The sequence below is a fragment of the Symphalangus syndactylus genome, chromosome 20, assembly GCF_028878055.3.
Source record: "Symphalangus syndactylus isolate Jambi chromosome 20, NHGRI_mSymSyn1-v2.1_pri, whole genome shotgun sequence".
Classification (NCBI taxonomy): Eukaryota; Metazoa; Chordata; class Mammalia; order Primates; family Hylobatidae; genus Symphalangus; species Symphalangus syndactylus.
In genome coordinates, this window is record NC_072442.2 from 59346580 (window position 1) to 59369477 (window position 22898).

At 44.8% G+C, this 22898-nt stretch overlaps 1 protein-coding gene and 1 long non-coding RNA gene across 6 annotated transcripts in view; one reads left to right on the top strand and one right to left on the bottom strand.

The window, feature by feature from the left end:
* Positions 1-12999: 12999 nt before the first annotated feature.
* LOC134735263 (uncharacterized) lies at positions 13000-16310 on the bottom strand. Its single transcript, XR_010118252.1, has 2 exons — positions 16094-16310; positions 13000-15311 (listed from the first exon to the last, which is right to left on the bottom strand). It is a non-coding gene; the product is annotated as an uncharacterized lncRNA (long non-coding RNA).
* Positions 16185-22898, top strand: part of PIK3R5 (phosphoinositide-3-kinase regulatory subunit 5) — an 86295-nt gene continuing 79581 nt past the window's right edge. For 3 of the 5 annotated variants that reach the window (XM_055258650.2, XM_055258651.2, XM_055258652.2), the window contains exon 1: positions 16367-16500. The gene's annotated coding sequence lies outside the window, so the exon portion shown is untranslated. Of the gene's footprint in view, positions 16501-22898 lie in introns of all 5 variants that reach the window. The other 2 variants (XM_055258654.2, XM_055258653.2) reach the window with 2 other exon arrangements.

Here is a 22898-nt window from a genome sequence, read left to right on the forward strand (position 1 = left end):
ATTTTCAGCCTTCTTTTATCAAATTAGCATTTAAGAGGCCATAAATTTCCTTCTATGTATGGCTTTTACTTGTGTCCCACAAGTTTTGGTATGTAATATTTTCATCGTCATTCAGTTGTAAGTATTTATTTAACTTATTTTTAGGGATAGGGTCTTGCTATGTTGCCCAGGCTGGAGTACAGTGGCTATTCAGAGGTACCAACATAATGCACTACAGCCTTAAACTCTTGGGCTCAAGCAGTCCTCCTGCCTCAGCCTCCGGAGTAGCTGGGACTACAGGCATGCACCAATGTACCCAGCTTCAGTTCTAAGTATTTTAAAAATATTTCCAGTGTGATTATTTTTCTTTGACCTAGAGGCTATTTAGAAGCGTCCAGTTTTATAATTTAAAACTATTTTTGTTATGGCACTGTGGTCAGAGAATGCGGTCCGTATGACATCAGTTCTCTGAAATTTGTTGAGACTTGATTTGTGGCCTTGCCCATGATTTATTGCAGTAACTGTTACAGCTGGGCTTGAGAAGAATATGATTGTTTTTCAATAATTGGGTGTAGGGCTATATATATGATTATCAAATCCAGTTTAATTGTTTTTTATGAAATCTATAGCTTTACTACACTTTATCTTTTGAGGGCTTTTTGTTTGTTTGTTTGTCTGTTTGTTTTGAGACAGATTCTCACTGTGTCACCCAAGCTGGAGTACAGTGGCCTGATCTTGGCTCACTGAAACCTCTACCTCCTGGGTTCAAGCGATTCTCATGCCTCAGCCTCCAAAGTAGCTGGGATTACAGGCATGCACCTCCACGCCCAGCTAATTTTTGTATTTTTTAGTAGAGACGAGGTTTCACCATGTTGGCCAGGCTTTTCTCGTGGACTCAAGTGATCCACCCACCTTGGCCTCCCAAAGTGCTGAGATCACAGGTGTGAACCACTGCCCCGGCCTCTTTTGAGTTATTAATATTTCACAGAGGCTTGTCAAAACCTCACAATGATGATTAATTTCTCAATTTCTCCATGTGGTTCTATTAATTCTTGCTTTATGTAATATTTAGATTTTTTAAATTAGTTTCGTACAAATTTAAATTTGTTTTATCTGTTGATGAGTTAAAACTGTATCACTATATCATATCTCTACTTCTAATAATACTTGTCTATTTTAATCTGAAATTGACACAACTAACCACCTTTATTTTAGTTAGTTTTCACTTGGTATTTCTTTTGCTATCCTTTTGCTTTCAGCACTTTCATGTCTTCATACCTTAGGTATACCTCTTAGAAACTGCAACTGGCTGGGTGCAGTGGCTCACGCCTGTAATCCCAGCACTTTGGGAGGCCGAGGTGGGCAGATCACTTGAGGTCAGAAGTTTGAGACCAGCCTGGCCAACATGGTGAAACCCCGTCTCTACTAAAAATACAAAAAAATTAGCCGGGTGTGGTGGCAGGCACTCGTAATCCCAGCTACTCAGGAGGCTGAGGCAGGAGAATCGTTTGAACCCGGGAGGTGGAGGTTGTGGTGAGCCGAGATATCGCACCAGTGTACTCCAGCCTGGGCGACAGAGCGAGACTCTATCTCAAAAAAAAAAAAAAAGAAAAAAAGAAAAGAAAAAGAAAGAAAGAAACTGGAACTGATTGTGTTTTATACGTTTTCTTCAATCTAACAATCTCTGACTGTTAATGGGTCACTTTATTTCATTATGATTATTGATACATTTTGGCTAGTTCCTAGACTTTTGGCTTCATTTCTATCTGCCCCACTTTTTCTGTTTCTTTTTTCCTCCTTTCTTTCTGTTTTTTTGTAGTATGTGTGTATGTGTGTGTATTAGCTTTTTTTTTTTTTTGTATGTTTGCTCATTGGGGGAATTTCATTTTCTTGGTTTTCAGTTTGGTTTTGTATTTGACTTTTTAAAATTTTTTTACTGTTGCAGTGAGCTGAGATCGCGCCATTGTACTCCAGCCTGGGCAATAGAGCGAGGCTCCATCTCAAAAAAAAAAAAAAAGATTTGAAGTAGAAAACACACTTACTTTTTCCCCAATGATTAGTTAGTTGCCCCTAATGGTCAGTTGTCCTAACCCATTATTGAGTAATTGATCCTATCTTCTTTAATCTATATTAAATTCATTCAGATATTTGTGTTTGTTTCTGACGATCAATTTAGTTCCACTGATCTGTTACACTTCCTCCATCAGCACCACAGCCCTGTAACTCGGTGGCTTTACAGAACACCTTCATATCTCAGACAGAAAGTCCTCCCTCATCACTCAACCTTTGAAAAAGTTTCTTGGTTATCTTCGCACAATTATTTTTTATGATGAAATGTGAAATCATTTTGTCAGTCTCCTTCCTTGCCCCCAACTCCACTAAAAGCCTTATTTGGCTTTGACTGAAACTATATTATATTTTTAAACTCAACTGGGGGAAAATGGACAGCTTTTACAATATGATTATATTTTCGAATCCAGATATGTGAAATAGCTTACCATTTATGCAAGACTTCTTTTGTGTCCCATAATACAATCGATAAATTTTTAATAACAATGTTATTGAGATATAATTCACATATCCTATAATTCACCCATTTAAAGTACACAGTTCAATGGATTTTAGTATATTTACTCATGCAACCATCATCACAGTCAACTTTTGAATATTTTATTTCCCCCCACATAAATCCCATCCCCATTAGCATTCACTCCCCATTTTCCCCCTACTACCCCAGTCTTTGGCAACACTAATCTACCTCTGTTTCTATGGTATTGCCTACTCTGAACATTTCTTTTCTTTTCTTTTTTTTTTTTTTTGAGACGGAGCCTTGCTCTGTCGCTCAGGCTGGAGTGCAGTGGCATGATCTCGGCTCACTGCAACCTCCGCCTCCCAGGTTCAAGCGATTCTCCTGCCTCAGCCTCCTGAGTAGCTGGGATCATGGGCGTGTGTCACCATGCCCGGCTAATTTTTTTTGTTTTGTTTTGTATTTTTAGTAGAGACGGGGTTTCACCATGTTGATCAGGCTGGTCTCGAACTCCTGACCTCATGATCCACCCGCCTCGGCCTCCCAAAGTGCTGGGATTACAGGCATGAACCATTATGCCCGGCCTGAACATTTCATATAAATAAAATCATACAATATGCGGTTCTTTGTAATTGGCTTCTTTCACTTAGCATAGTATTTTTTTTTTCTTTGAGACGGAGTCTCACTCTGTCCCCCAGGCTGGAGTGCAGTGGTGCAATCTCGGCTCACTGCAAGCTCCGCCTCCCAGGTTTACACCATTCTCCTGCCTCAGCATCCCGAGTAGCTGGGAATATAGGCGCCCGCCACCAGGCCCAGCTAATTTTTTGTATTTTTAGTAGAGACGGGGTTTCACCGTGTTAGCCAGGCTGGTCTCCACCTCCTGACCTCGTGATCTGCCCGCCTTGGCCTCCCAAAGTCCTGGGATTATAGGCCTGAGCCACTGCACCTGGCCCACTTAGCATAGTATTTTTAAGGTTCATTCACATTGCTGTATGTATCAGTACTTCATTTCTCTTTATGACCAAGTAATATCCCATTGCATGGATATACTACATTGTATTTATCCATTCATCAGTTGAAGGACATGTGTGTTTTTTCAGTTTTGTGCTATTATGAATAATGCTGCTATAAACATTCATGTACAAGTTTTTGTGTGGACATATGTTCTCATTTATCTTGGGTATACACCTAAGAGAATTGCCGGGTCATATGGTAACAGTATGTTTAACGTTTTCAAGAAACTGACAGAGTATTGTCCAGTGATTGTGCCATTTTACATTCCCACAAGGAAATAGGTATGAGGGTTCCAAATTCCCAACATCCTTGTCAACACTTGTTATTATCTGCTTTTTTTTTTTTTTTTTGATAGTGTATGGTATTTCGTGCTGGTTTTGACTCGCATTTCTCTGATGATGTGGAGCATTTTTGCACATGCTTGTTGGCTATTTGTATATTTTCTTTGGAGAAGTGTCAATTCAGATCCTTTGCCCATTTTTTAATTTGGTATTTGCCTTTTTATTATTGAGTTATAGTAGTTCTTTATATATTCTAGATTCAGATCCCTTTTCGTATATATGATTTGCAGTATTTTTCTACTATTCTGTGGGCAATCTTTTCAGTTTCTTGATGGTGTCCTTGAAGAACAAAGTTTTACTTTTCATGATGTCCACTTTATTTATTTATTTATTTTTATTTTTGAGATGGACTCTCGCTCTGTCACCCAGGCTGGAGTGCAGTGGCGTGATGCTGGCTCACTGCAATCTCTGCCTCTCAGGATCAAGCGATTCTCCTGCCTTAGCCTCCTGAGTAGCTGGGCCTACAGGCGTGCATGCGTCACTACACCTGACTAATTTTTGTATTTTTAATAGAGATGAGGTTTCGCATGTTGGCCAGGCTAGTCTCAAACTCCTGACCTCACATGATCCACCCGCCTCAGCCTCCCAAAGTGCTGGGATTACAGACGTAAGCCACTGCACCGGACCAGTGATATCGACTTTATTTTTCTTGTTTTGTTTCTTGGGCTTTTGATGTCACATCTAAGAAACTATTGACTAATCCAAGGACATGAAGATTTACACTTATGTTTTCTTCTATGAGTTTTATAGTTTCAGCTCTTAGCTTTAGGTCTTTGATCCATTTTTGAGTTAATTTTCATATGTGATATGTCTTAGGGACCCAATTTTGCAATTTTGCATATGGATATTCAGTTGTCTCAGCACTATTTATTGGGATGAATGAGCTCATTTTCTATCTGGTCATTGCTGGTATGTAGAAAATTACTGAATTTCATCTTTTTGTGTCTCCAGCTACTTTATTGAACTCTCTTATTAGTTCTAGACATTTCTCAGCCCATTATCTAAGGTTTCTCAGATAGAAATCATATCACTTACAAATAATGATGAACTTGACTTTTGCTTCCCAAATTTGTGACTCTCTTATCTTTTTGCTTTGAATTTCACAATATTATTGACACTATTCAAGTTGTGAGCATGTTTGTTTTACAGGAATTCTTCTGTTATTAAGGACTGTATCTGTCCCTTCATTCCAAGTCAACATTAGCTATCATATTGTCTGCTGGATTGAGATAGATATCATTTATCACGTTGACATAATTTCCTTTTATTCCTAAGCACAGAGAATTTGCATTACGGGACATCTTATCAGGATAATTATATAGTTTTTCTCCCGTGTCCTATTCATGTGATGAACAATATGAATACACTTTTGCAGTAATCTCTGTTTGTATAAATGAAGTGTCTTCCAGCCAGTGGGAAGATTAGCTCACGTGAACAGAAAGAACTCAGGTTTCACTGGTGCATGCTCCCACCTGTGTAATAGAAAACAGATGTCACAAACTGAAAGCCAGTAGGTCATGTCTAGTTTGGCCTGTAAGACGTTTTAGAATACTGTTTTGAATTAGCTTCCAGCATTTAAAAATCAGGAGATTTCTCTTATGAATTCCAATTTTTAGTTTCTCTTTTTAAATCATAAGATCTCGCCACACCAATCCTGCATTTCCACATGGCCACCGTGGGTTGGAGCTGAGCCCCAGGGGCTCCTTTTAGTGGTCTCTTCATTTACCTCATTAACATCCCATCATACCGTATTGTCACCATACCCTATTGTTTCCCACACATCAGAGTCAAGGCTCAGTTGCCAATTTTTGCATTTGTGCAATTTTAAAAAATAATGAAATAATGAAAATAATGAAATATTTCTTGTAATCGTGTCTAGCAAATGTAGAAAAAAATGAAAGCGGCCAGGAGGGCCAGGTGCTTCTAAGAGAAAAGGGGGAAAGCATATTTCTAGGTAGAAGTAAAGAATATTGCTGTATGTTTAATATGCAAAGTGTGTCTGCTGGAAGAATAAGACGTAAAGGGCTACCAGAAATGAAATCTAAGACTGTGGAAAAGCTGTGTCGGAAAAGAGAATCTTATTGCACTGGGGGGAGAAAAGGACTGACCTTTTAACAGGGTTTATTTCAGGAGGCAAGAGTATAAACAATGCTGTTATGAAATGTCAGAATACATTAAGCGAACACCATCTCACCCGTTCTATCCCTGAGTTTGACCTGCCTGGCCCTTGGGGGTGTTTGAGTTTCTGATCCCTGCTCCAGGTCCTCCAGCTTCCTTCAAAGCCTCCTCAGTTATCCCTGGGGTTCCCCAGGTCTGTCTTACAGTGGTGACTGTGCTGGGGTCAGTCTCCTTGTATTCCCCAAGGTACAAGGCTTCGTGATTTCAAAGCAACGCTTTTCCACAGGCCTACAGGGGCCAGAGCCATGGCATGTTCTTGCCCCTTTCACTTGGTTTCTCGGCCCTTTAATGAAAAGGTCTTTTTGCTTCTTCCTGAAGCTCTTTCTCCATAAGGTTCAACCTGTGAGGGTGACCTGGGATAGAGATCACACTCCCATTGGTAGCAACAGCAAGGGACTGGCTTGGGAAAGATGTGGGTGCAGCTCCTCCCCAAACATCCCATCTAAATTTTGCAATGGTGACCCATCAGTCAGACTCTACCCATCTCCTATGGTGACATGCTGGAATTTCCACTAGAGGTCACTCCCCATCTCGCACCCCAGGGCCCACCCATAAACGCCTCCGTGCAGGCCCCTGACTTTTAACCAGCTCAATGTACACAGTGGATTCTTGTGGCCGACCAGTCCAGTCTGCATTCCTTTGCGCTCATCCAGGATGTTGGCATTCCTTGAACAAACTCTACTTTGTCACAGTATATTACTATTTTAATTAAAGGCTGGATATAACTTGCATTTACTTTTAAAAATTATTTTATTTATTTATTTATTTTTGAGATGGAGTTTTGCTCTTTCACTCAGGCTGGAGTGAAGTGGCACGATCTCGGGTCACTGCAACCTCCACCTCCCCGGGTTCAAGTGATTCTCCTGCCTCAGCCTTCCGAGTAGCTGAGATTATAGGCGACTGCCACCACATACAGCTAATTTTTGTATTTTTAGTAGAGATGGGGTTTCGCGATGTTGGCCAGGCTGGTCTTGAACTCCTGACCTCAGGCAATCCACCCGCCTCGGCCTCCCAAAGTGCTAGGATTACAGGCATGAGCCACCGCGCCCAGCCAAACTTGCACTTATTCTATTTCAGATTTTATATCTGTATCATAGAGAAGAATTCACCTGTAGTTTTCTTTTTGTGTTTTAGTATCAGGTTAAAACAAAATGGGAAGTTTTTCCAAAGTTTGTAAGATTTGCAACTTTTAAGTTTTGCTTTTTTAAGTTTGTATTTTGAAATAATTTTGGATTTACAAACAAAGGTGCAAACGTAAGAGTTCCCATAGACCTTTGACCGAGCTTCCCTAAATATTAGCGTTGTATATAACATAGTATGATTCTTGAAATCAGAAAATTAACATTGATATAAAACTATTAACTAATCTACAGACCTTATTCAAATTTTGCCGATAGTACAACTAAATGTACTCTTTCTGGCCCAGGATCCAAGCTCAAATCCCTCATTGCATTTAAGTGTTGTGTGACAATCTATGACAGCCCTTTAGCATTTGTTTCCTGAGCTTGACACTGTTGAAGATTTTGTAGAATGTCCCTCAATTTGAGTGAGTCTGATGTTTTCCTTTTTCTTTCTTTTCTTTTTAGAGACAGGTTGTCTTGCAGGCTCTGTCACCTAGGCTAGACTGCAGCAGCATAATCACAGCTCACTGCAACCTCAACCTCCTGGGCTCAAGCAATCTTCCCACGTCAGCCTTCTTAGTAGTTGGGACTACAGGCCCATGCCACCGCACCCAGCTAGTATATGTATTTATTTTTTGGTAGAAATGGGTCTTGCTATGTTGCCCAGGCTGGTCTCGAACTCTTGGTCTCAAGCAATTCTCCCACCTTAGCTTCCCAGCGTGCTGGCATTACAGGTGTGAGCAACCAACACCAAGCCCTGATGTTTTCTATGATGAGATTGATGTAAGACATTTTTGGCAAGAATACCACAGAAATGATGTGCCTGTCTCAGCATCAAATCACGAGATGAATGTTATTGCTGTGTCTCCTTATGATAATGTTAACTTTGTTCACTTGGTTAAGGGGGTGTCCGTCTGGCTTCTTTGCTGTAAGGTTTCTACTTTCCCTTTGTAACTAGAAAGTATCTTGCTGTGCATGGTGGCTCATGCCTGTAATCCTAGCATTTTGGGAGGCCAAGGTGGGCGGATCACTTGAGGCCAGGAGGGCAGATCATTTGAGGATCAGCCTAGCTAACATGGTGAAATCTCATCTCTACTAAGAATACAAAAATTAGCTGGGTATGGTGGCACAAGCCTGTAGTCCCAGCTACTCGGGAGGCTGAGGCAGGAGAATCACTTGAACCTGGGAGGTGGAGATTGCAGTGACTCGAGATCGTGCCACTGCACTCCAGCCTGGGTGACAGAGCAAGACTCTGTCTCAAAAAAAACAAAAACAAAAACAAAACAAAACAAAAAACCTTGTGGGGAGCTACTTTAAGCAAATGTCTTATTTGTCTTAGTCTGATCAGGCTGCTATAAACAAAAAAACATAGACTGAGTGGCTTATAAACAACAAACATTTATTTTTCACAGTTCTGGAAGCTGGGAAGTCCAAGATCAAGGTACTGGCAGATTTGATGTCTGATAAGGGCCCATTCCTCATAGGCAGCACCTTCTGTGTCCTCACGTGGTGCAACACACAGTAAGAGGCAGTTCCCTTAGGCCTTTTTTTTTTTTTTTGAGATGGAGTCTTGCTCTGTCGCCCAGGCTGGAGTGCAGCAGCGCAATCTCGGCTCACTGCAACCTCAACCTCCCAGGTTCAAGTGATTCCCCTGCCTCAGCCTCCCAAGTAGCTGGGACTACAGGCACATGCCACCAAACCTGGCTAATTTTTTGTATTTTAGTAGGGACGGGGTTTCACCATGTTGGCCAGGATGGTCTCAATCTCCTGACCTCATGATCCACCTGCCTCGGCCTCCCAAAGTGCTGGGATTACAGGGGTAAGCCACGGCGCCTGGCCCCTTAGGCCTCTTTTTTTGGAGCACTAATTCTAATCATGAGGGCTCCACCCTCATCACCTAGACCTAATCACCTCCCCAAATGCCACACCTTCTAATACCATCACCTTGGGGGTTAGGCTTCAATGTATGAATAGTTGGGGGGACACATTCAGACTACAGCACCATTTATCATCATATTTTTGCTCACTGCATTTAGCATCCATTGATGATTCTTTTTTTTTTTTTTTTTTTGAAACAGAGTCTTGTTCTGTCACCCAGGCTGGAGTGCAATGGCATGGTTGGCTCACTGCAACCTCTGCTTCCCAGGTTCAAGAGATTCTCCTGCCTCAGTCTCCCAAGTAGCTGGGATTACACGCACGTGCCACCACACCCGGCTAATTTTTGTATTTTTAGTAGAGACGGGGTTTCACCATGTTGGGCAGGCTGGTCTTGAACTCCTGACCTCAGGTGATCCACCTGCCTTGGCCTCACAAAGTGCTGGGATTACAGGCGTGAGCCACTGTACCCAGCCCATTGATGATTCTTGCCTGCAAAAATTATTACTGTGGTGTTTACCAAATGGTGATTTTCTGCTTCCGTCTTCCTTCTACATGTATTTACTGGCATTCCACTGTAAGAAAGAGTTGTCAATTCTCCCCCATGTATTTATCCAATTTTTTATGTCATTATGGACTCTTGGCTATTTATTTTATTCTATAAGCTATAACCCGTAACTACCGTTATTGTGTTACTCAGCTTGTTCTGGATTTGGTCACTGGGAGCCCCTTCGAGTTGGTTATTGCATTCTTTTGACAAACATTAATCATTTTTTGAGCATTTTATCATTTTCTAGTACCACAAGATGTTCTAGATTCATCTTGTTCTTTCCCTGTCATGGCCCTTCAATCAGATATTCCTCCAAGGAGCCCTGGCTCCTTTTATTGGAGAATGATATTTAGAAACCAAGATCTGGAAGCTAGGTGTGCTCATCCCTAGTGGGATATCATTACCTCTAGGCTCCATCATCAGAGCTGGGAAATATACATACATCTATATCTCTTTATCTATATATTTATCTATGTATCTAACTATTAAAAACCATGAGTATATACTGATACTTCCAATTCTTATCTAACACCACCACATTCATTCTAGCCTTCCACCTTTCCTTATTTGTAACTTCCTTCCTCAACACCAAAAAACTTGGCTCTCATTATTCACAATATATTTACTTATTTGTTCAATCTTCACGTATATATAAAAGAGTTTCAGAATTTCTAACCCATATACCTGTGAGATATAGATTTGCTCATCAGAGAACAGACCCCTTAAGCAGCAATACCAACACAATGTGGTACAAGTTGTGGTTTTTTTTTTCCATCTTTAGCCTTTGTATTAGTCTGTTCTCACATTGCTATAGAGAAACACTTGAGACTGGGTGATTTTTATAAAGAAAAGAGGTTTAATCAGCTCACGGTTTTGCAGGCTGTGCAGGAAGTGTAGTGGCTTCTGCTTCTAGGGAGGCCTCTGGAAGCTCACAATTGTGGTGTAAGGCAAAGCTGGGGCTTGCATGTCACATGGCCAGAGAAGGAGCAAGAGAGACCAAGGCGGGAGGTACTACACAATTTTTTTTTTTTTTTTTTTTTTTTAGATGGAGTCTCACTCTGTCGCCAGGCTGGAGTGCAGTGGTGTGATCTTGGCTCATTGCCACCTCTGACTCCCTGGTTCAAGCGATTCTCCTGCCTCAGCCTCCCAAGTAGCTGGGATTACAGGCATGTACCACCACACCCAGCTAATTTTTGTATTTTTAGTTGAGACGGAATTTCACCATGTTGGCCAGGATGGTCTCAATCTCCTGACCTTGTGATCCGCCCACGTTGGCCTCCCAAAGTGCTGGGATTACAGGCATGAGCCACTGCACCTGGCCAGTACTACACATTTTTAAATGACTAGATCTCATGAGAACTCACTCTCAAGAGGACAGTACCAAGAGGGATGGTGCAAAACCATTCATGAGAAATCTGCCCCCATGATCCAATCACCTTCCAACAGGCCCCACCTCCAGCACTGGGGATTACATTTCAATATGAGATTGGATGGGGCACATACTTATATAGTCAAAATATGGTTTTCTATGTTATTTGGTTAGTTCCTTTTGTCTTCTCCTTCCTCAATATGGTTACATCATTCATTTGTAATAGAGTTAGGCTCATTTGTTACTGTTCATATTCAGTTTTGGGTTCCCATCACATCCTGATTGATGTAAACTTACTATTTTAGGGTGAGATGGGGATATGTGTAGCATTATCATGGTCCTCAAAGTAAGAACTGTACAAACAGCACACTCAGAGAATTGTCATTTCTCCCATCCCTTCTATCCTCACCCTCAATCTCCCATTCTTTCCAGACTATCCCTACCTATCCACTGTAGGTAACCAATCTCATCAGTTTCTGGTTTATCCTTCCTATACTTGTTTTTCTACAAATGAGAAGATACATGCATATTTTCTTATTTCTCTTTCTTTTTTACATGAAAGGTTAGCACACTATATTTTTCACGGTAGTATTTTTTTAAAAGCATGGCAGAATTCTGTCCTTTAAAATTTGATAGAAGTCATCTATGTAACTACCAAGACATGGAGACTTTCAAGAGAGATGTTCTTTGATAATTTATACAATTCCATGGTTATTGGTCTATTCAGGGTGTATCTCTTCTCAAGTCAATTTTTGGTAATTTATATCTTACCAGGAAAGTTAAGATATTGAGTAGAAGATGCAAATCTTCCTTTAGTTCAGAGAAAATTTCTTCTGCCATATATTTTATTTATTTTCTCCTCTCTCTCCTTGTGGAATTACTGTTATACGCATATTAGACCTCTATAGTCTAGCTATCACAGATCATCTTTTCTCTTCTGAATTCTAGGACACATTTTCAAGCTTGCGTTCTGGGTCACACATTCAGCTTTCTTCAGTTCCCAATCTTCTGTTCATTGTTTCCACTGAGGTTTAAATTTAGCAAGCTAAAAATGTTTCCTAATTTCGGTTTGCAATTTCTTAACGATTCCTTGTAATTTCAGTTTGTAATTTCTTAATCCACTACACTTGCAAATACAATACCCTCCCACATATTATTAAAAACACAAAAGAGAAATATGTTTAAATTTTTTTTCCTCTTCTTCTTGTGGAAATTTCATTTCAAAGAAAACTAATTTTCTCTGACCATGTTCCTTTCTGTTGAAAGTTTGAATCTTTTTGTGCTTTCGTATCATTAATTTTTCTCTTCGCTTATTTTTACCAGGAGGGAGTCTATATTTATTCTGGAATAGAAGTTGAGGTGGTTCTGCTGATTATCATGAATAGTCAGTAAGCATTCAGTCAAATAAATAAGTGGAGAGAGGTATTTTAAGCAGAGGGGACAGAGAGAGGAAGGGCATGAAGATATAAAAGCCCAACGTCAGCCAGGCACAGTGGCTTGCACCTGTAATCCCAGCACTTTGGGAGGCCCAGTTGGGAGGATTGTTTAAGCCCAGGAGTTTGAGACCTGCCTGGGCAACATAGCAAGACTCCATTTCTACCAATAATAATAATAACAATTAGCTAAGCACGTCTGATGCAAGAGGATGGCTTGAGCCCAGGAGTTTGAGGCTGCAGTGAGCACTGATCATGCCACTGCACTGGGTGACAGGAAGACCAACATGGATTTTCTTTTCTCTCATATTTTATGTACTGGGATATAATAGACAAAGAGCAGAATATGTAACTTTTAAGTGAACATCTCACTAACTTGTTCATATGCAGACACCATTTAACCACCACCAAGATAAAAACACCACCCCAGAAAGCTCACTCATGTCCCCTTTCTGGCTAAGTTGTTCCCTTCCCCCAAGATAACCATCATTCTGGTTCCTATCACTATAAGTTAGTTTGCTGGTTCTTGAACTTCATATATATGGAATCATGCACTATATTTTCTTTTGTGTCTGGCTTCTTTTGCTCAACATAATTTTTGTGAGATTCACCTATGTTGACACATGCATCACTCATTTATTCCTTTTTACTGCTGAGTAGCACTCCAGTGTATGAATATCCCACAATTTAACAAAAAATCATTCTACTATTAATGGTATTTGGGGTGTTTCCAGTTTGGGGCTATTATGAATAAAGTTGCTACAATCATTCATATATATGTTTCTGTGGGGAGATACACATTCATTTATCTTGGATATATACCTAGGAGTGGAATTTCTAGGTCACAGGTAGATGTATATTTAACTTTATCAGATACTGCCAATGAGTTTCCCAAACTTGTTGTGCCATGTTACGCTCCTACAAGCAATATATGAGTGTTTCGGTTCCTCCACATCCTTGCCAACATTTGCTGTTTTCAGTATGAATTTTAGCTATTCTAATGACTGTAAAGTGGTAACTCACGGCTTAAGTTTGCATTTCCCCAAAGACTCATAATGTTAGCACCTTTTCATGTGATTATTGGCCATGCGCATATCTTGTTTTGTTGAAGTGTCTGTTCAAGTCTTTTGCCCATTTTCAAATTGGATTATTTGTCTTTACTACTTTTGAGTTGTGGGAGTTCTTTATATATTCTGGCTATAAGTTACTAGAAACCTTACTATCCACTGGTGGATAGTAATGATGTCAACTGAGATAGGGAAGGCAGGAGAAAGAGTTTGTGAGAAGATGAGGAATTTATTTTAGGGCATGGAGTAATTAAAAGGCTTTTGGATTGATTATCTAGATATGGATGTACAGAAAACACTTGGAATTACAGATCTGGAGCTCAAGAGAGAAGTCTGGGCGATAGTTTGGGAGGGATCAGTATGATAGGAATGGATGAGATTGCCCAGGGAGAAGCAGCCTCATCTGAAACCTCAAGCATTGTATTGTTTAAGGGATGATGCAGAAATGAAGCCAGAAGAAGAAAACAGAAATCATGGTGAGACGTGGAGGAGAAGCCAAGGAGGGGATTTTCAAGAAGGAGTGGTGCTAAATGCTATAGTGAGGTAAGAAAATGAAACCACTGGAGCTGACATTTGGGGTTTCCCTGGTGGTCTCTGTTCAGAGAATTGAGGAATTAATGTAAGATGAGGAAGCGGAGACAGGGGTAGACTCCTCTTTGAAAACATTAGGCAGTGAAAGGAAGAAGAGTGATTTCAAAGAGCCATCGATTTTAAAACAAAGCAACAAAGGAGTTGTAGAAAGAGGTACATAATCAGATGCTTAATGAGTGACAGAGGTACCTTTCAGAGTTTTTCCAGCAGCTTTGGGGAGGTGGGAAGTGGAGGATGGATAGATGTCAGGTGCTGATCAGATCTGGGAGAGGGAGACACAGACAGAACTCAGTGTTGATGGGGTGGCATAACATGCAGGCTCCATATTTGGGTCACAGCTGCAGGTGGAGAGGAGAATGCCTACTTCTGAGGGGATGTACGATGGGACCAAGTTGGCTTCTTGGGATGCTCAGAGCCCTAGGAATGAGCACCAATGAGCCACTCCTTTGCAGTTTTCCTCCATTTTCAGAAGGCGGGCATCCCATAATTTCTCTGGCAGATTATTTGCCTTTCCAAGTGCTCTCCTAATCCAGCATTTCCATCTGGCACACACTGTGTCATTCTTGCTCCTGAATTCCTGATTCCAGAGCAGTTCTGCCATTTTCTTCCTTTGCATGGTGTGTACCTTCCCTCTTCTCCTCTTCCTCCAAATATCCATATTTTTGTGGTGGAAAAGGTGGGGACAGGGGAGACAGAAGACTAGAATCCTTATCAAGTCCTCTCTCAGCCCTTGGTGGCTCTGGTTCCTTCTCTGTGAAAGGGTGACGTGTGGGGTAGGGATTGGGGATGAGGCAGGAGAGCGGGTCTGAGTTCCTTCCCACTTCTAACGGTGGCTGGAACCAGGCCTCTGTGTTCAACCAAGGGTACTTTCTGTTTCTGTCCATTTGGGGAAGTTGCTTTTTCTTGGTATTTCGGGAGTCAGGAAAAGAAAAGTCATTGGTGTTCATATCTCTCAAAGCCTCAGGTAGGGCTGCGGCTTTTGACCAACAATAACGTATGACCATGACCTTGTGGCCGAGCTTGCACGCCTCTAACAGATATTATGACACAGTTCCATTCAATAGTGGAAGTGGAGATTTCAGCGTTACCCTTTGTTAACCCACAAATGAAGTGCTACTCTTCCATTACGAGGGCTGTCGGAGCAGTAGCCAATCTTCTTATCCCCATTATTTAAACAAGGGAAAGGAGGCATAGGAAGCGCAGTGTCTTGTGGGATTCCCTGGGAAGTCCTTCCAACTCCTGATAGAGCATCATCTGCAACGTCGTCTGGGGGAGAAAAGGAGGAGGCAAGAAGAGGGCCTTGACCCTGGAGGCAGGAACTCCCGCACACCCTCACTCCCTTCCCCAGGGGCTGGGGAAACCACTCAGGTGACAGTAGCCTTGGTGCCGGCCAGGGAGGGCAGGAAGTCCAGCCAGAGGCTGGAGCGGCAGTGCTGAACGCCGGGACTGGCTGGTATTTCTATGAAGGTTCCTGCAGAAGGATGCGGGTCAAGGTGCCTGTCTGCACAGCAGTAGTGCAGGCATTTTAAGGGTTAAGGGCACCCAAAGAAAACAGAAGTAGGGGCCAGAAGCGGTGGCTCACGCCTGTAATCCCAGAACTTTGCGAGGCCGAGGTGGGCGGATCACGAGGTCAGGAGATCGAGACCATCCTGGCCAACATGGTGAAACCCCGTCTCTAGTAAAAATACAAAAAATTGTCGTGGTGGCGCGCGCCTGTAGTCCCAGCTACTCGGGAGGCTGAGGCAGGAGAATCGCTTGAACCCGGGAGGCGGAGGTTGCGGTGAGCCAAGATCGTGCCACTGCACTCCAGCCTGAGGACAGAGCGAGACTCCGTCTCAAAAACAAAAAAAACAAAAACAAAAAAAAAGAAAGAAAATAGAAGTAGGAAGAGGAAGTGGGTCGCAGTGAGAGAAGGAAGCAGCTCGTCGGAGCTTCCTCTTTCTCGTCTTTCCCCGAAGCCCCCACCCCAGACCTGCCCCCCAGCCCCGCCCAGCCCTCCTGCCGGGCCACAGCCGCGCTTCCGACGCGGGGGCCTAACCTCCCCTTACTCCTGGGAGGTCGCTGGTGCTCCGCGCTGGCGCCCCTCGGGCCACTGCCATGCACCGGCCAGGGTCTGCTTCTTCTGAGGGCTGGCGGGTCAGAGCCGGGGCTGCTTCTCGGACGCTTTGCGGGCTCGGGGGCCTGACCCAGAGGATGTGGGGCCGGGCGCGCACCTGGCTGACGCGGCCCGGCCACCAGGTGGCTGGAGAGGCCGGCTCCGCGGTCAGCCCCGCCCCATTAGGGCCCGCCCCCTGACAGGCCCCGCCCCGCTCCCCGCCCGCCGGAGGAGCCCAGGCTGGGCAGATGCTGCGGCTCGCCGCGCGGCTCCAGCTGGGGCGCGGTGGTCCCGACGGTCACCCGAATCGCAGGGAGTCGCCGCTGGAGAGGGGCTCGGCGCGCCCGGCGGGGACTGCAGGTGTGTGACTGGGCGGCCAGGGCGGGTGCGGAGGGCACGCGTGGGAGCTCCAGACAGAGCTGGAGCAAGCTGGGGACCGTCGGGGAGAGTGGGCTCAGCGAGCAGCCGCCGCAGCCCGGGGGCTGGACAGATTCTGCTATCTTCCGGCCCCGTGGACCTGGCCCACCGCGGGAGCAGCGGCTCTGCAAACCTGCGCTCCAGATAAACCTAGAGACTTAAGGGGCGTCGCGGGGACCACTTATCGTTATCCGGGTAACCTCTGCTGGGCGGCTCTGTGCAGCTGTGTCCTCAGCCTCCTGCCTCCGACACAGGTCGCCCTGTGTCGTAGGGTCAGGTACCCTGCCTGCTCCAGCGGGGAACTGTCCGTGAGCGTGGGCGTCAGGGCTCCTGTGCCGTCAGAACCTGGGAGTCATGGAAGTGCCCGCGTGAGGCGCCCTCTGTCGAGCCTCACTCAGCCTGCTAGTTAGCCAGCCTTGGCCCCAGACGCGGCTGCTGTCCTAGAGAACGGCACGCTTTCTGCTCTCAGAGGATCTGTGTTTACACACTGGGCATCCCCGCGTGACTGTGTGTGTGTGTGTGTGTGCGCGTGCGCGTGCTGGCCCATCCCGGCCTGGGGTAAATACACAAAAAGTTCAGGTCAGTAGGAGGAAGGAGATTGTTCAGAAGGAAAAGGAAGGCGAGATTAAAGCGGCAGGATGTGGTATAAAGCGAGTTAACAAGACTCCGAGTAGAGAGGAGGGGTGGGTTTAGGCAGAATGAGGACTAAAAGTAGGCCAAGCCTGCCTCCAAGGCCCTCTCTGGACTGACACCCTCGTTTTCCTTCCGTGTCTTCTCATCCACCCCACACTTTCCTTCCTGCCCTCAGGACCACCTGTAAGGCACTGGCTCCCAGAGCTGAATGCAGGTAGGACTCTTTTGGAACCAGCCCTACAACATGGCTTTCCAGGGATGGGATCTGGAATCCGTAGTTTTCAAAAATTTGAATGAGCTCCTTAAGTTATGATGCTGAAGCTCTTGCTTGGGAACCATGCATGATGTGGAAAAGAGACCCAAGTTCCAACCAGATCCAGCTGTGTGACCTGCAGCATCACACTGTCCCCCAACTCAGCCTCAGTCTCCTTATTTGTAAAATGTGCTGTCATACTGACCCATAGAGCTGTGTGGAATTATTATTATTATTATTATTATTATTATTTTTGAGACAGGGTCTTTCTCTGTCACTCAGGCTGGAGTGCAGTGGCGTGATCATGGCTCACTGCAGCCTTAAACTCCCAGGCTCAAGCAATCCTCCGCCTCCGCCTCCCAAGTAGCTGGGATTACAGGTCAGCACCACCGCGCTCAGCTAATTTTTGTAATTTTTGTAGAGGCAGGGTTTTGCCATGTTGCCCGGGTTGGTCTCGAATTCCTTGAGCTCAAGCGATCCGTCTACCTTGGCCTTCCAAAGTGCTGGGGTTATAGGCATGAGCCGCTGTGCCTGGCCCAGTGTGGGAAATTAAGTGAGGCATGTATGATGAGAACGGCTGCACGTGGGAGATGCTCTGTGGATGTTGGTAGAACGCTGGCTTCTGTGTTTCCTCGGTGTGGCTGTGGTGGTGTGGGTCTTCACCTGGGGACCCGTGGAAGACAAAGAAGACAGTTTTGGATGGTCAAGCTGTTTTCTTGCTTCAGGGCTCCCTCCCCTGCTTTTTGAAGCCTCACACACCAGGACTGTGGGGGCAGGAAGGCTTGGGGTCTTTGTGTGCTGTGTCTCCTTAGGGTTTTAAGAACCTCCTTCCTTTCATCTCTTGCTTACGAGAGAGATGATTCATTATCTTCTCTCCTCAGGGTGCAGTAGAAGCAGACAGTCTCTGCCTCCCTGCTTGCCTTTCCTCCCTCCCATTCACTGTTGATTGTTGCCCTCAAGAATAACAGGTTGCCCAGCTACTCGAGAAGCTTAAGTGGGAGGATTGCTTGAGTCCAGGAGTTCGAGGCTGCAGTAAGCTATGATCGCTTCACTGCACTAGAGCCTGGGAGACACAGAGAGACCCTGTCTCAAAGAAACAGACAAACAAAAAAAAAAAAGAAGAAGAAGAATAGGTTGGACGCTAACTGGTGGCACTGGATGACAAGAGCATTTGGGGTTGATGTTGGCATGAGGATGAGAAGGCAGGGGTGCAGGCTGCTCCATACCCCTGTGTTAGCCATCCATCAGGGGCCTGCTGGCTGAGGACTGGGAGAGGAGGAGAGCCAGCAGCCTTTTTGCCTGGGTAGCCTAGAGTTTGGAAGCCCCAGCTTGGGTTCCACTGAGCACTCAAGCTGTGCTGACTTGGCCTTTCTTCAAAGATGCTCATCCCAAGGGACTGAGCTGGCTGGCCCTGTGGGACCTCTGAGAACCAGAACACCTGTTTGGCCTCAGCTGGTGAGCTAAAAGCCTGAATCAATATGTTAAGAAAGAAAGCTGGCCAGGCGTAGTGGTTCATGCCTGTAATCCCAGCACTTTGGGAAGCCAAGGCTTTGAGGCCAGGAGTTCGAGGCTGCAGTGAGCTACGATCATGTCACTGCATTCCAGCCTGGGTGACAGAGTGAGACCCTGTCTTTACAAAAACAAAAACTAAAATTTAAAAAACAGAGAAAGCTCCTGGAAGAACAAGATAGAGTGATCCTTAACAAGTCAAGGGAGAGGTGTTTAATTTGATTTTTGAGCCTCAGATATAGATGGGGTGGGAGGAGAGAAAGGAAAGAGTACATCTGACTTCTGCCCAAAGGGAAGATGATACCCTCCCATAGCAAACATATATTACATAGTAGAATATTTCATCAATTTGAAGATGCACATATTTTCACGTTTTAGCACTGAACGTGCTAATTTGTATGAATTTCACTGAAATCAAGGTGCATTTTACTGTTTATGGCATCTTCCAATTATAATAGGCCACAATATTTCTTCCTTATTGCCACACAAAATAATGGTGCATCTTACAATTGATGGCATCTTAGATTCTGTTAAATACAAAGTACTTTTTATAGATTTGGGGGTATGTGTTAGCGATACACAGGTCCACACAGAATTATGTTGTTCTCATAGCTTTCATACATTAATTTTTCCGGTAGCTCTACCTTCTAAGTATCAGAACTTTTCATTGTATTATGTTTTAAAAGAAATCTTTGTAAAGTACGTTGCTTGCATTTATAAATGTAGCATGTTGGATATGATTGAATAATTTCTTGAAATTTTCATCAAGTGGTTCTGGCCTGCCATTCTCTTTTGTACCCTGTGTCTTTTTGTACATTCGTGCTTCTTTCTCTTTCATCCTTCTCCCCGTCCTTTTCTCCTTTGGCTATGACTTCATGGTTTTGGGCACTGTACTGAGTATGTCATGTCCTTTAATCTTCACAGTCACACTCTGAGGTAGCTACAATTATTGCCCCCATTTCACATATGAGAAAACCGAGGGCCAAGGCCACGCATGTAGGTGGTGCCAGAGCTGGGCTGACTCTGGCTTCTGCTCTTAACCAGAGTTGACCAAGCCTAAGTGGTGGCCTAGGTGTTCCTGTGGGTGTCAAGCACATGCCCCATACAACGCAATTTGGGGGGCATGAATTGTGGCCACCAGATGCTTTTGTTTGCTTGCTTGCTTCTAGGATAGCAGCTAGGTTCTGGATAGTTGAGGTTATCGGTTAAGTGACTTCCAGATAAGTGAGTCACAGCTACAGCAAGTTACACCCAAAAGGGGGTTGGGGGCTGATGAATGGGAAGAAATGGATGACTTTCATGGCACAGAGAAGATCCTGGGTCCTTCTTGAGTCTTCTGAGTCTATCAAGTGGCTTGCTAGACTTTGGGCCCTAGAGTTCGGCATCCATGGGAGACTCCTGCTTCCATGGGAGCGTCTCTCCTGCTGCCATGGTGATGTAAGATAACACATTTGCGTGAGTCACTTTTCTTTTCCATTTTTTTTAATTATTATTTTTTAGACAGAGTTTCACTCTTGTCACCCAGGTTGAAATGCAGTGGCGTGATCTCGGCTCACGGCAACCTCTGCCTCCTGGGTTCAAGCAATTCTCCTGCCTCAGCCTCCCGAGTAGCTGGAGTTACAGGCGTCCGCCCCCACGCCCGGCTAATTTTTGTATTTTTAGTAGAGATGGGGTTTCGCCATGTTGGCCAGGCTGGTCTCGAACTCCTGACCTCAGGTGATCTGCCTGCCTTGGCCTCCCAAAGTGCTGGGATTACAGGCGTGAGCGACCGCGTCCGGCCTGCGTGAGTCACTTTTCAGCTGAAAATGCTGCAGAGCTGCATGACTTTCCAGAGATGGTCCACACCCACCACCCATCCCAGGTCCACCCCTCCTTCTTCCTCTCCCGTAGCCTGAGCAGACCTCTGCACCTTTGTGTGTGCTATTGCTTCTCCCCAGATTGCCCTTCCCTGCCTCTGCCTGCCTGGTGAACTGCCAGTTCCTCCTAGAAGCCCAGCTCAAGCCTCATCTTCTGAATCCTTCCCTGATGCTCTTCCTTTGCCCTTCAGCACTGACCACTCTCTCCTTCTTCATTGTGCTTTCTATGTCTTTGCACCATAGCACTGACCGCCCAGGCCTGCAGGGGGACCAATGACCTGGCACAGCTATGGCCTGCTCACCCTAGCCACTTGATGTTCAGCATGGCGTCAAGCTGTCACTCTGAAATTCCCTGGGATCTCATAGGCAAGGCGTCCATGCATAGCAACAGCAGAAGTTGCCAGATCACAGGATGGGGTGGGGGGCTGGGGGTGGGGCCCGGAGGGAGTGGTGTGCTTTTCATTTTCATGTCCTCAAGAGTCTTGTTGTTGTTGACCTAGGCAAATGAGCTTGTGTGGTTTCCTTGTTAGAGTGCAGGGCTGGGGTGTGAGGGCTGAAGGTGGCCTCACATGGAGCCCAGTTCCTGCCGGGCTCCCCCACTCCTAGCCACGTGATCTTTGCTAAGTCCATGTACCTCTCTGCATGTCAGTTTCCCCATCTGTAGGATGGAAATCTGGCACTCAATGCTTTATGTGGCCCCTGCCTAATCGCTAACATTTCACTTGTTCATTCAACACTTCTGCATGGAGCGCACCTTCTGTGTGCCAGGCATGTGCCAGGCTCTGAGGACGCTGAGCAAGACAGGCAATGTTCCTGCCCCGTGGAACTCACAGTCTCATAGACAAGATATGCAACACACATATTGTTTAATTATAATTGTGAGAGTTATGGGATACTATGAGATTATGGAAAGGGAACTCAATATAGTTGAGGGGTTAAGGAAAGGTTTCTCTGAAGAAGTCAAATTTGAGTTGAGACTTGAAAGATATAAAGTAAAAGAGAATCATAACAATGATAATAATAATACTTACCATGTAGTGAATACTTGCTAAGGGCTTTTTGGGTGCATTCTTTCCAGCATTCTTTTCAACAACTCGTGTGTGGGGTATGTGGGCTCCCTCTCCTGTGAGGATCAGATGATAGCACTACTGGCAAGCACCCTTCTCAGTGTCTGACACAGACCAGGGACTCATTCCCACCTTCCTCACCCCTTCCTGTATTCCAAGGTCCAGCTTATGGATGCTTAGGTCATAAATACTAATGGGGGGGCCTCTCTTCTCCTTTCCACTGACCATCACCAGATAGCGTGTCCTGCTCAGGAGCCCTCTGCATTTGTGCATCTCCATCAACAGCTCAGGGAGTTGAGTCCCCATCCACAGAAAACTCTGCCGTGTTGTTTGCCCGGCCTTCACTCTGTTCCTGTTAGGAGCCGCTGTTCTGGGAGGGTTCAAAAGCCCTGATCCGGATTGTCTGTCTCATCTAGGAAGTCACTTGTCCAGCTCCCATATTCTTCTTCCACCAAAGCTGTCTCCCCAGAACCATGAAGTCTGTGCAGACGTATCACTGGGTTTTTGGTCTGAGCATTTATTCCTGCATGGCTTGGTGGTTTGGCCCTTGTCAGGCAAATCTCCGTGCAGCCACTTCCACCCAACCTGGCCGAGCCAGCCAGCCTCCTGGGGGAGCGTTCTGCAACCAGATCGCATCTACATTGACAGCTCTTCGAGGAGAATCTCAAACTCTCTCTAGATAGTTGGCCCCTTTGAAAAACTGATGAAAGCGATAGATCATCTCCTCTCTCGTCACCCGTAAGCACATATGTACATGCGAATGAATGTGTGCGCACGCGTGCACACACACACACACAGTCTCTCTTGCTCAAAGTTTTGCATAAAATTCTAAGGTCTTCTTGGATCTCTGCAGTTCACCAAGGGACCCAGGTTAATAACTCCTGTTCTAGAAAACATGACTTTCTCTATGCTGATTTCTTTGGATTATACCCAGCACAGCTCCCTGTGGGAGGAAGCTGTTGTCAGAAGCAAGCTAGGGGAGGTGATGGATAATGAAAACTGTGTAGAGGACACTGGTAGCAA